Genomic DNA, 12,277 nt, shown 5'->3' on the forward strand with positions numbered 1-12,277 from the left:
GTCCAGTCCCGTGGTTAGCAGTTAGTTAAGCTTCCCAATCGATGTCATGCAATGTGGACAGGGGTTGTGTCACACACCTAGGGACAGAACTGCCACCTCTCCTTCAGACTTCACCCAAATTGTCTTTAATGTGAGACTGTTTCTAAGCAATAAAAAGACAACAAGAAGAAAAACCAAAATGACACAAAACAATCGTGCGGCTATTTCTAACAGAAGGATGGCGGGCGCTCAGCATTTGCTGGGTTCTGTGAGTAGGGGCAAGTCCTCAGTTCTGAAGCGGAGTTTTGGGAACCCTGAGCTGATAGCTGCACTGGGTAGTAAGAACCATGGGTAAGGCCCTGGGATTACCCATGCTGGTGTCCGTGGGCTGAGTTCCAGATCTGCAGGGCTGTGCAAACTGCAGGTCTAGAGAGAACTGAGTGTAACTGCCAGGTGCCCAGCTGGTGCCGAGGAAGTGTTGGAGCACGTGCAGCAGGGAGCACTCCGACATTAAAGAACTAACTCTTTTTTTTTTTTTTTTTTTTTTTTGGCTTTTTGAGATGGGGTTTCTCTGTAGCTTTGGAGCCTGTCCTGGAACTAGCTCTTGTAGACCGGACTGGTCTCGAACTTACAGAGATCCACCTGCCTCTGCCTCCAAGAACTAACTCTTGAATACTAAACAGAAGCAGTTGTGTGACTAGAGACGTTTCTTCAAGTGAGATTGAAGCACTAGATCTCAATGTATGGGTTTTCCACCCCTTTGGGAACTGAAGGATCCTTGCACAGGGGCTACCTACCAGATATCCTGCATATTAGATGTCTACATTACTGTTCATAAATGGCAAAATTACAGTTAGGGCGTGGCAACAAAATAATTTTATGGTTGGGGTCACCACAACATGAGGAACTGTATGAAAGGGTCTCAGCACCAGGAAGGTTGAGAAGCACTGGATTGCAGTACTGACTTTTTAGAAGGTGTATTTATTTTATTTTATGTATATGAGTGTATTGCCTCCCATCTGTTGGCGGACCATGTACAGACCTCATCCTACAGTCAGAAGAGGGTGTCAGATCCCCGGGAACTGGAGTCACAGATGGGTTATGAGCCACTCTGGTTGCTGGAAACTGAACCCATGTCCTCTGCAAGTGCTCTTAATCCTCTGAGCCATCCCTCCAGTCCCAGGATCGACATTGAAAATGATTTATTTTGTGTGCAGGGGTGGTGTGAGGGAGTCCATTCTCCATTTCCTCCATCCCTGGGGATCAAACTCAGGTTCTCAGGGTTGGCAATGGGCATCTTTTCTTACTGAACCATCTCTCCCGCCCTTGAAAATTATTTAAAGTCTCTTGTTTTGTTTTGTTTTTGAGACAAGGTTTCTTTGTGTAACAGTCCTAGCTGTCCTAAAACTTGCTTTGAAGTCCAGGCTGGCCTTGAACTCACCAAGATACGACTACCTATGCCTTCCAAGTCTCTGAGATTAAAGGCACGCACCACCACTGCCAGGCTGAACTAAGTCATTCTTAACTTTACAAATGCTACAAGGTATATAATAAACAACAACAGTAAAAACCACAAACAACTGTCTCTTCTTATTGTTCTACTGACCCCATCAAAGGTATTGAATCTGGTTTACACGAAATTGTCTTGAGGTGTAGACCCGGCTGAGGGCTTTGTTAACGGCTTGATTCAGTTTTCTACCATCTGGAGCCAGCCTGCAGGGAACTCGAAACAAAATAGCCACGGCTGTGGAGTGCCTGGGCTTGGCCCTCTGAGGGGAACAAATTCTATTTCCTCCTATCGAAATGGTCTTTACATCGATTCTTTTAGAGGAATTATTGTTTCCACACTTGCTCCGGTTCACCTCTTCTACCTGGCTGCCCATTATTCAACTTGTTAAATTTTGTTTCAGGCCAGGCTCCCAGACCACACCAATTGAACTAAAACTCAAAGTGAAGGCATTCTTTCTAAAGTTCTATGCAACCTAACTGAATCTAGATTGCTCTCAGAACTTTTGAGACACCAGGAGAGATATAATAATAGTCAATTTTCCCAAAAGAACAATTCCACTTGACATAGAGTTTCCCCTGCGCTAATCCTCACCCCTCCCCTTGACCAGGAGTGGAAGTAAGCTGCTGTGAAGCAATCCCTTGGTGGGGGGTGGTTTTTCTCTTACTCTGTTTTCTCTTACTCTGTTCCTGCTTGAAAGGAAAGTAACTTTAACATAACCGGCTCAGAGCCCGGGCTCTAGCGAGGTTGGTAGAGCGCTTTGAGTAGCATGTCTCAGGCCCTGCCTCTGACCCAAGCACCACGTAAAACCACATCTGTTGGCACATGTCTGTAAACCCCAACATTCAAAGAGTGGAGGCAGGGGGATCAGAGACTAACCTCCAGTCTCAGCTGCAGCATCCGGCACTGGGAGAAGCAGGCCAGCCAGATAAGAGACTCTGTGCGCCAGGCCCTTTCTTTGAGGCCACCATCCAGCTCCCAAATCATGACACAGAGACTTATTATCAGTTTTGAATGCTTGACCTTGCTTAGGCTCGTTTCTGGCTAGCTCTTTTAACTTAAATCAACCTGCTTCTCTTCACCTCCCTTTTGCCTCAGGACTTTTTACCTGTTCTTTCTGTGTAACTTTCTTCCACCACTCCTCTGTCTGACTGGCCAAGTTCCTGCCCTAGGCTTGTCCCTCCTCTCCCCCGCTCTTGTTTCTCATCTTCTCAGCTAGCTGTCTCCTGTTTATTCCCTCTCCCTGCAGGCCCTGCCTATCCCTTTTCTGCCTAGCCATTGGCCACTCATTTTAATTAGACCAATCTGGTGCCTTAGGCAGGCAAAACAAATGCAATATAGCAAATACATCAATTAAACAAATACATCAAAAACAAAAGTAACACACCTTTACACAGTTAAAGTAATATTCCACAGTAATACATCTTTGCCTAGTTAAAATAATAATCCACAACAACCCTGTCTTTAAAAATGAATTAAACATCTCTGCTCTGCCCATTGCATTGAAACTCATGTTCTGCTTTAAGGAGTGAAAGTATATCATAAATACAGAATCATAAATAAAGTAAAGCTGTTGAAGATATGCAAACCAAACTGTTTAATTTTGGCCTTAAGACGTCCTTTACTCCATCATAAAAAGGACATTAGAAAAGCATGCCATGAACAGCACAGTGGCAGAAATACTTTAAAGACTTTAAGAAATAACATCTCTTTAGGGACATGGGGCAAGGGCTATTGCTTTTGCATCCTTAGGGCATGGGCAGTCAAATGAAGGAACACTTTCAGATTTGGAGGACGAAACATTAAACCAATTCATGAGGTACAACATAGACTAAATATTTGCAAAGTGACCATTTTAAAATAGGTTTCTAAAACTAGTTATTTTTTCTGTAGCTTTGGAGCCTGTCCTAGAACTAGCTCTTGTAGACTAGGCTAGCCACAAACTCACAGAGATCCACCCACCTCTGCCTCCTGAGTGCTGGGATTAAAGGCGTGCGCCACCACCATGCCAGCTACAGAGAAACCCTGTCTTGAAAAGCCAAAAAAAAAAAAAAAAAAAGAAAGAAAGAAAAAGAAAGAAAGAAAGAAAAGAAAAAAACTAGTTATTTTTTATTTTCTGTGTAGGGTGTTTTGTGTACACAATTTTGTGTATGCAAGCATGCCTGGCACCCGTGGAAGCCAGAAGGCCAGAAGAGGGTGTTAGAACCCTGGGAGCTGAGGTCACAGAGGACTGACAGTTGTAAGCCACCATGTAGGTAGTGGGATTGGAACCCCCCTCTTCTGGAAAGCAGCCGTTGCTCTTAATAAACGCTGGACCCTCAATAAAGATTTTGAGAGGTTGAATCCGATGAGGTAATACACAGCTTTAATCCCAACACTCGGGAAGTAGAGGCGAGGTAGAGCTCTGTGAGTTAGATGCCAGCCTGGTCTATACTGAGTTCCAGAACAGCCAGGGTTACATAGTGAGAAACTGTCTAAAAAAAGTAAAGACATCGTTAAAGTGTAAAAGAGGTAGCGAAGGCAAGAGAGGATGGAATCTTCCTTTCGAGGCATAATATCCTCATTACTGGAACTTGATCTTAGTAAATAAGTTAAAAACATCTCACTATTTAAGGTGTGTTTGTTTATATTTTGTTTGTTTGGGTAGTGCTGGGAATTGAACCCAAGGGCTTGTACACATAAGCAAGTTTCTATCTCAGAGCCATATTCCCAACCCTAAACTTTTTTTTAAAGAAAATTTGTTTTACCACCGGATTGAAGCAATAGTTTTTTTAATGGTTATTTCACATGGAAATATTCATGACTTCACCAATATACTTCATTAAATCATAATTGGAAGGACATAATGGCATTTTTCTCATCTCAAAAGATTGTGATCAGTCTTATCATGATGGTATTATAGACTTCCTTTTGTGCATAAGATGATATCATGTGTTACCTTCCTAATATTTCAAAACTATATGAAACTGTTGATAATGCCTCCAGAGACCTGTGAACATGAGTAAAATTATGCAATTTTAGCTTGCTAACTGAACAACACTTTAGCTCATCAAAAGCGTTCCTAGAGACTATAACTAGTTCATTTATTTTAACTGCTAACTTAATTTCAGCAGTAACAATTTCATTTAGGAAATGATTTCATAGGGGGAAAGTAATAGGCAGCAGGAAGGAAAAAAATCGACTCTATAGAAGCTAAGATTCCATTAGATTTAGACAGAGGTTGGAAAAATGGCTCAGCAGTTAAGAGTGCTCTTTTGGAGGACCTGGGTTCAAATCCCAGTGCCCTCGGCTTACAACAGCCTGTAATTCCAGTCCCCAAGGATCCATCCTTTTCTGGATTCCTTGGGCATCAGGAACACACTTGGCGAACAGACATTCATGTAGATAAAATGCCCATAAACATAAAAAACCAAAAAGATTTTGTTAGTTACCAGGTTTATCATACTACTTAGTATTTTTTGGGGTACAGTTCCTGTCCTAGAAACTTGGCAATGTCTAGTGAGGTCTCAAATTTCCATGATGAATTCCATATTCTCCATAGTATCTAGGACAGTGACTCTCAACCTGTGGGTCATGACCTCTTTGGGGTCACATATTAGATATCCTTCATATCAGATATTTATATAATGATTCATAAAAGTGGAAAAACTACAGTTATGAAGTAGCAACAAAATAATGGGGGGGTCACCATAACACGAGGAACTGTGTTAAGGGGTCACAGTGTTAGGAATGTTGAGAACCACTGCTCTAGAACATTCGAGTGTTCTCATAGTGTTGATAACCATGGGGTAGGATCATATATATATAATATATATATATCCACAAAGATACTTTATGCAGAGCAATGGTTGATAACCTGCACACACAAAAATTTCTATTGCTCAAGACAGGGGTAAAATACCCTCTTGGAAACAGGTAAATGATATAAACACGAAATTTACAAAGAAATAATGGGGCTGGGGAGATGGCTCCGTGGATAAAGCGCTTGCTATTCAAGTGTGAGGATCAATGTTTGAGTCCCAGAATCCACTTAAAAGTAGGCAGGTAGAAAGGCCACTGTATTCCCAGTACTCGAGAGTCAGAGACAGGGAGTCAAGGGCAAGCTGGCTAGTTAGCCGAACTGGTGAGCTCTGGATTCCGTGAGAGACTCTCTTCAACAAATTAAGTGGAAAGTAATCAAGGAAAACCAACAAAACAACCACCCCCTTAAACCTTATCTGTTTGGTTGTGAACCTAGCCTTTAATGGTTGAGCCATCTCTTCAGCCCCATCTCAAATCTTAAAAATGGAAATCAGGTGTGTGCACCAACCTACTAAGGCAGAAAGGGGCACTGGATCCCCTGGAACTAGAGCTACAGGTAATTGTGAGCCATCATGTGGATGTTGGGACTCGAACCCAGGTTCCCTGCAAGAGCAGTCAGAGCTCTTAGCTGCTGAGTCATCTCCCCAGCCACTTCTTTTTCTCTCTTACATAATGTATGTATATCCTTATGTCCATGTGTGTATGTGTGCCATGCATGCATGTAGGGATCAGAAGACAATTTCCATGAATCTGTTCTCTCCATTCTCTCTGTGGTTCCTCGGGATTATACTCAGATTATCGGGTTCAGCTGCAAAGGCGTCTTTACCCTCTGGGCCATCTTTCTGGTTGTCTCTCTAGCTCAAGCTAGTTAGATACTGAGAGATTAGGAAGTACCACATAGACCCTAGGTCTGGAAGGCTGAACAAGGAGCGACCATTTCCACAGCATTCTGGAGAGGCAGAACTACAGGGTTTGTGAAGAGGTTTGTAGCTGAGAAGAGCTTGTGAAAAATTGGTGAGTGTGATACAATTTGTTCCACTGTAATCTATAATTAGGTAATCAATCAACGATTAAAAAGCAGTGTTCCTCTGTGACCAGTTAAACTAATCAGGTTCCCTTTCTCAAGGGGACCTGGTGTGCAATGGGTACCAGCAGCAGCCCCCTTGGGAGCGCACGCGGCCTCTTGCTTGTACGGGTTCTCTAATGAACCCCGATGTTGGGTACGCGTGTCTGTGATTGCACACTGTCCCCAGCCTAGGCTCCAGACAGGTGAGTGGGAGGCCTTTCGAAGCCCAAGGCACAGTGGCCAAATTTAAGCTCCCTGACTGACGGACAGAAGAATCCCATTTCAAAGGGGTGGGCTTCACCTACTGCAATGCTCACTACACTAGTCAAGTGTGCTGCTTTGAAAAAGAATGGCCCCCATAGGCTCATATACTTAATGTTCAGTCACCAGGGAATAGAACTTTTTGGTAGCACTGGAAGAATTTGGATGGGTGGCCTTTTGGAGGAAGTGTGTCCCTGGGGGTGGGTTTTGAGGTTTTCAAAAGCCCACACCCAGTCCGGTGTTTTTCTTTTTCTCTCTCTCAGCCTGTGGATCAGGATGTAGCTTCCTAATGCTCTCCAGCACCATGGCTGCCATGCCTGCTGCCAGGCTTCCTGCCACGAGGACAATGGACTAAGCCTCTGAAATTATAAGCAGGCCCCCAGTTAATTGTCTTCGATAAGAGTTACTTTGGTCATGGTGTGTCGTAACGGCAGGAGAACAGTGACGAAGACACCAGGAAACTGCTCATCCTGAACGGAACTGGACCAAATATATCCGTAAGCATGGCCCCTCCAGAGGTGGGCCCTAACCTCTAAAAGCTTCCACTGGACCTTATCCTGCCCCCCCCCCCCAGTTATGTTTATGAGTCAATCTTCCATTCAGACTAAAACTTTAAAAAATTAAAAGCGCGGTGGCAGGGAGGAGGCAGAAATCCTCAATAAATAAATAAATTTAAAAAAAAAGAAAAAAAAAAAGAAAAAAAAACTAAAACTTTAAAAAATTAAAAGCAGGCCGGGCGGTGGTGGCGCACGCCTTTAATCCCAGCACTCGGGAGGCAGAGGCAGGCGGATCTCTGTGAGTTCGAGGCCAGCCTGGTCTACAGAGCAAGTTCCAGGACAGGCTCCAAAACCACAGAGAAACCCTGTCTCAAAAAAACAACAAAAAAAAAATTAAAAGCAGTGTTTTGAAAGATTTTCAGCAATATAAAAGTAATATATGAAAGTGCTCCAGGCAGTGGTGGTGCACACCTTTAATGCCAGCCCTCAGGAGGCAGTCAGGCGGATCTCTGTAAGTTTGAGGCCATCTGAGTTTCAAAACAGCCAGGGATACACAGAGAAAATTTCTAAAAAAATTTTTTAAGTGCTATCACCATAATACTATAAATACATTCACTATCTTAAAAGAAAATAGACTCTTGTATATGCTTTTCTTTTAGTTTAGAATAAAGATTCTCAGGTATTTAAAAATAAATAAGTGTGCATGTTTTTTAAAATTTGTGCAGGGTGGTGGTGGCGCATGCCTTTAATCCCAGCACTCGGGAGGCAGAGGCAGGCAGATCTCTGTGAGTTCGAGGCCAGCCTGGTCTAGAAGAGCTAGTTCCAGGACAGGAACCAAAAAGCTACGGAGAAACCCTGTCTCGAAAATAAAATAAATAAATAAATAAAATAAAATTTGTTTAACTTTGTTTTGTGTGCATTGGTGTTAATCCCCTGGAACTGGAGTTACAGACAGTTGTGAGCTGCCATGTAGGCACTGGGAATTGAACCCAGGGCCTCTGGAAGAGCAGTTAGTTAGCACTCTTAACCACTGAGCCATCTCTCCAGTTCCCAGTATGCATGTTTTTTTAACATTGCAAAAAATATGTAATTTATTTAAACAAAACCAAATTTAAATCAAGGAGCAGCGTAAACCCTGCTGTTGTAAACAAAGATGGAGTTCACTATACACTTAAATTCCAGACCTTTCTGATTGGGGTATTTGATCTGATTGGGAAAAATGAAAAGAAAAGAAAAGAAAAGAAAAGAAAAGAAAAGAAAAAACAGAGGGAGGAGGAAGCAGGGGAAGAGACGAGGGGAGGGAAAGGAGGTATACGAGCTGGTCAGATTTGGGAATCTACTGTGGGATTAACTCTAAAAAGGATTGGTGAGTTGAAACCTCAGTTCATTTCCCCAACCCATCTTTGAGGACCCATTTGATTCGGTCAGTTATTCATCTAGTACATAATATAACTGATCATAGACATGCACGCCATGTTAGCCCCCAGCAGTCATGCCTCCTACTGACCAAGGAAGCCACCTCTTCCCACTGTGAGTGCCCTTTGCAAACTGGTGTTGTCTGAGGCCTTCAGTGGCAGTATGCAATAGACATCTGATGTATGAACAGTGTTTGTGCCAGGTACTCGAACCACTGTAACCAAACCTGCCATAATCAACTCATAATGAATTCTGGCACAGTTTAGGAGGTTTTAGGCGGGGTTGGCTGGCCCCATTGCCTTTAGGCCTGCGGAGAAGCATCACATTGTGACAGGGACGTATGGTGGAGCAAAGCAGTATGAAAAAGCAAAAGAAAGATCAGAAGGAAGAGACCAGGGTCCCACACGCTCCAATCCCAGATGGTGTCCACAGGGTCCCAGCTTCTGAAGCTTCTGCCACCTGCAAGTGGTGGTAAGTGGGAACCAAGACTTTGGTGTCCTGCTTCTATTTCTGTTGCTGTGATAAAAGCAACTTGGGGGAGCAGGGGTTTTATGTGTGCTCACAGTTTTAGGTTACCGTCCATCAGATTCAGAGAAGTCAAGGTGTCAAGAACTTAAAACAGCTGGTTACATCACTATTGTTACACCCTTAGTGAAGAGAAAAGGGAAATCCATGCTTGTTTCATTACTGCTTCTTGCTTGATGCTTGTGCTCAGCTCCACTGTGCACTGCTCAGGACCCCCTGCCTAGGGAATGCTACCGTTCACTCTGGGATGGGCCTTCACAGTCCGCCAGAGACATGCCCATAGACCAACTCAGTGTAGGTAATTTCTCACCGAGAGTCTTACCAGGTGATTCTAAATTGTGTCAGGTTAACAAGTAAAAGCCATCACCACACCAGATAGTCAAAAATTCAAATATTCATTAAACAGTAACAACAATTCAAAGCCACAATCGACAGTATGCTGCCACACCAGAGGAGGAGACACAGTATTAGGGCAGGACTTAATAATCAAAAGTGCCTCATGTCCCATCACACTCTACCACTTTCTCATTGAAGGCATGATGTTCCCTGTAGACAGAAGTTTCTGTCCTGCCCAGTCCTGCAGTCATTCAGTCCCAACAAAACACAAGAGGCTTATATTTATGATAAACTGGTTGGCTTATTAGCTCAGGCTTATTATTAACTAGCTCTTACAACTTAAATTAACCCATACTATGTTTAGTCCTGTGGCTTGGTACCTTATTTAGTGAGGCATTGTCATCTTGCTTCCTCTGCATCTGGCTGGTGACTGCAGACTGAATTTTTCCTTTTCCCAGAATTCTCCTATTCTTGTCACCTGCCTATGCTTCCTGCCTGCTATTGGCCAATCAGCATTTTATTAAACTAATACAAGTGACAGACCTTTCTTTACAGGGTACAAGAACATTATCCCACAGCAGTTCCCCATCTGTGAAATGGAGACAATAGTGGCTCTCCATGCTAATCAAGATGGTGCCAAGTGAGTCTTGCCTCCTGGCACCAACACCTTTTTATAATCATCTATACAGACTTGAGTTGACGCAATAAGCAACAGGGCACTGCAGGCAGGCAGGAGGTGATTTCTATGACTAGCCCATAAAAGACCTCTTTGCTTCATCTTGGATCACTTGTTATAGCTAGCCGGTATTCTATATCATAATACATGTGATCTTTGCTTTCTTTAGCTGCTGATCTAACAAAAGGTGATAGAGAAGGCGAGGTCATGGGGTCACATTTTTGGGAAAGAAGAGGAATGCTGAGGCTATAAACGAAAGTATCAGTTTGTACATGTAGGGACATAAGGATGCTCATGGTGGGAAGATGCAGGTTTTCATTTGTCGTCAGAAGGACGCATGGGATTGCTGCTAGAGGGACTGATGGAAGACAGGCACAACACTTCTGATAATTGGTGAGTATACAATCTGAACATCTGGCTCTTGTCTTTGTCAACTCTCTGTGACCTAAGGCAGAAGTGATGAAAACAGTTCATGGAGAAAACCCAAGGGAAACGTTTCTCAGTGTCCTGGCTATCCCAGACCCTGGCAGGCAAGACATGAGTATGTTGATTGCTGAGTCCTTGTGTGGCCCCAGGGACTTGTCCTGAATCAGAGCAATGAGGGAATGTAGAAAAGACAAAAACAAGACATGGATGCCATGGGTTCAGGTGCACTTGACTCTCTGATAGAGCAGTACAGCACCTTGTATCTGCAGAGTGTTTATTATAGAATTGAAGAGAGAGGGGGGTTATTGCATGCAGCTGGAGGAGGTGGGGTTTCTACATAGAGAAAACATGGAGGCAGGGTTATTATACACAGCTGGATCAAGGACACGGGCTTAGCTAATCTCAGTAGGGGTAGTCTCTGTAGGGCAATGGTCTTCAGGTTGTAAAGAGCTGAGGGGAGAAAGCTAACATGGACATTTTCTGCACACACTGTCTATCAATACCCACTTTTGAACCCTGAGGAAGGATTTCATCTCTGACACTCACCCCAGGAGGAAGGTTTTGCTATTTCCATCTGGGCTCCGTGTCAACCACACACATTTGCCGGGACCTCATTACTCAGGGCTTCCTTCACTCCCCACAGTGGCTCCTGCTTAGTTCTTTGTATTGTATTGCTGATATTTAATCGCTTTGACCTACATAAAAGCCAGCTTTGAGGAGGTTGACCTATGTTAACTCTGTAAGAATAAATCAAACACGAGTGTGGATGGCTGAACCCATCTCTTTAGAAACCACATCTTCTGGGACTTGTTTTTTTAATGATTAAAGGCATTTTTTTTCTTAAATAGTCTTTTTTTCTAGCACCTAAAACACAGTACACACTTCTAATCTCTCTCCCTATCATCTATCTCCAGCCACCCACATACATTCACATGATTGTAAAAGAAAAATAGGGCTGGGGATATGGTTTATTGGATAAAAGCATTTGCAATGCATTCCCAATAACCTGAGCTTAATCCCCAGTACTCATGTAAGAAGCTGGCTGCAGTAGGGACATCTATAATCCCGGAACCTCTGAAGAGAAGAGAAGTAAAAACGAGAAACTCGTCCTGAAGTTCACAGGCCAGCAAAACTGGAATGTGCTGCAAAATGCAGAGACCCTGCCTCAACAAGGTGACAAGAGAAGACCACTCAGTCAGTTTTCCGAGTGCCTGAAGTGTCTGTGTCTTGCCTCATGCCTGCCTGTGCACCTTTCACTGAGGCAAGGGTGATTCCCAGTTTCCTGTGAACCTTACAGACAGTATTCTATAGATGACTCCTTTCTTCCCTTTTGTACAGGAAGGATGGCACAGGGCACATGGTGTCTTACACTGCTTCCTATAGGACATTGTTGTTAAGTGCTTACTAAATATGATAAGAACATGTGTTTTGTAAGTCAGAGTAGGTTTATGTTCTAACTATGCATCTTGTTTATTTGTCTTATGTGCCCCAATAATGGTAGTATTATTATTACTTTTTTAAAACTCCAATGTTGTAATAGGAGCGGCGGGGCTGTGTCCCCTGCACCCCGGCCCCCTGCTAGCTTATGCCTCGAAATAATTACATGGACACTGTATTCTTTTAAACACTGCTTGGCCCATTAGCTCTAGCCCTTACTGGTTAATTCTGATATCCCGATCAACCCATCTCTAATAAACTGTGTAGCTCCGATCTTACCGGGAAAGATTCAGCATGTCTGACCTGGCGGCTTGCTTCATCGTGTGCGTCTGCCCAGGAGAGAGGAGCAT

The 12,277-nt window shown here is 43.4% G+C and overlaps 1 protein-coding gene and 1 non-coding gene across 2 annotated transcripts in view; both read left to right on the forward strand.

Annotated features, from left to right (window-relative positions):
- Positions 1-12,277, forward strand: part of Sept11 (septin 11) — a 122,117-nt gene that overhangs the window by 11,266 nt on the left and 98,574 nt on the right. The window lies entirely within an intron of this gene.
- LOC113457539 lies at positions 6,376-6,509 on the forward strand. Its single transcript, XR_003378094.1, has one exon. It is a non-coding gene; the product is annotated as a small nucleolar RNA SNORA70 (small nucleolar RNA).

This window comes from Microtus ochrogaster, linkage group LG1 (assembly GCF_000317375.1).
Source record: "Microtus ochrogaster isolate Prairie Vole_2 linkage group LG1, MicOch1.0, whole genome shotgun sequence".
Lineage (NCBI taxonomy): Eukaryota > Metazoa > Chordata > Mammalia > Rodentia > Cricetidae > Microtus > Microtus ochrogaster.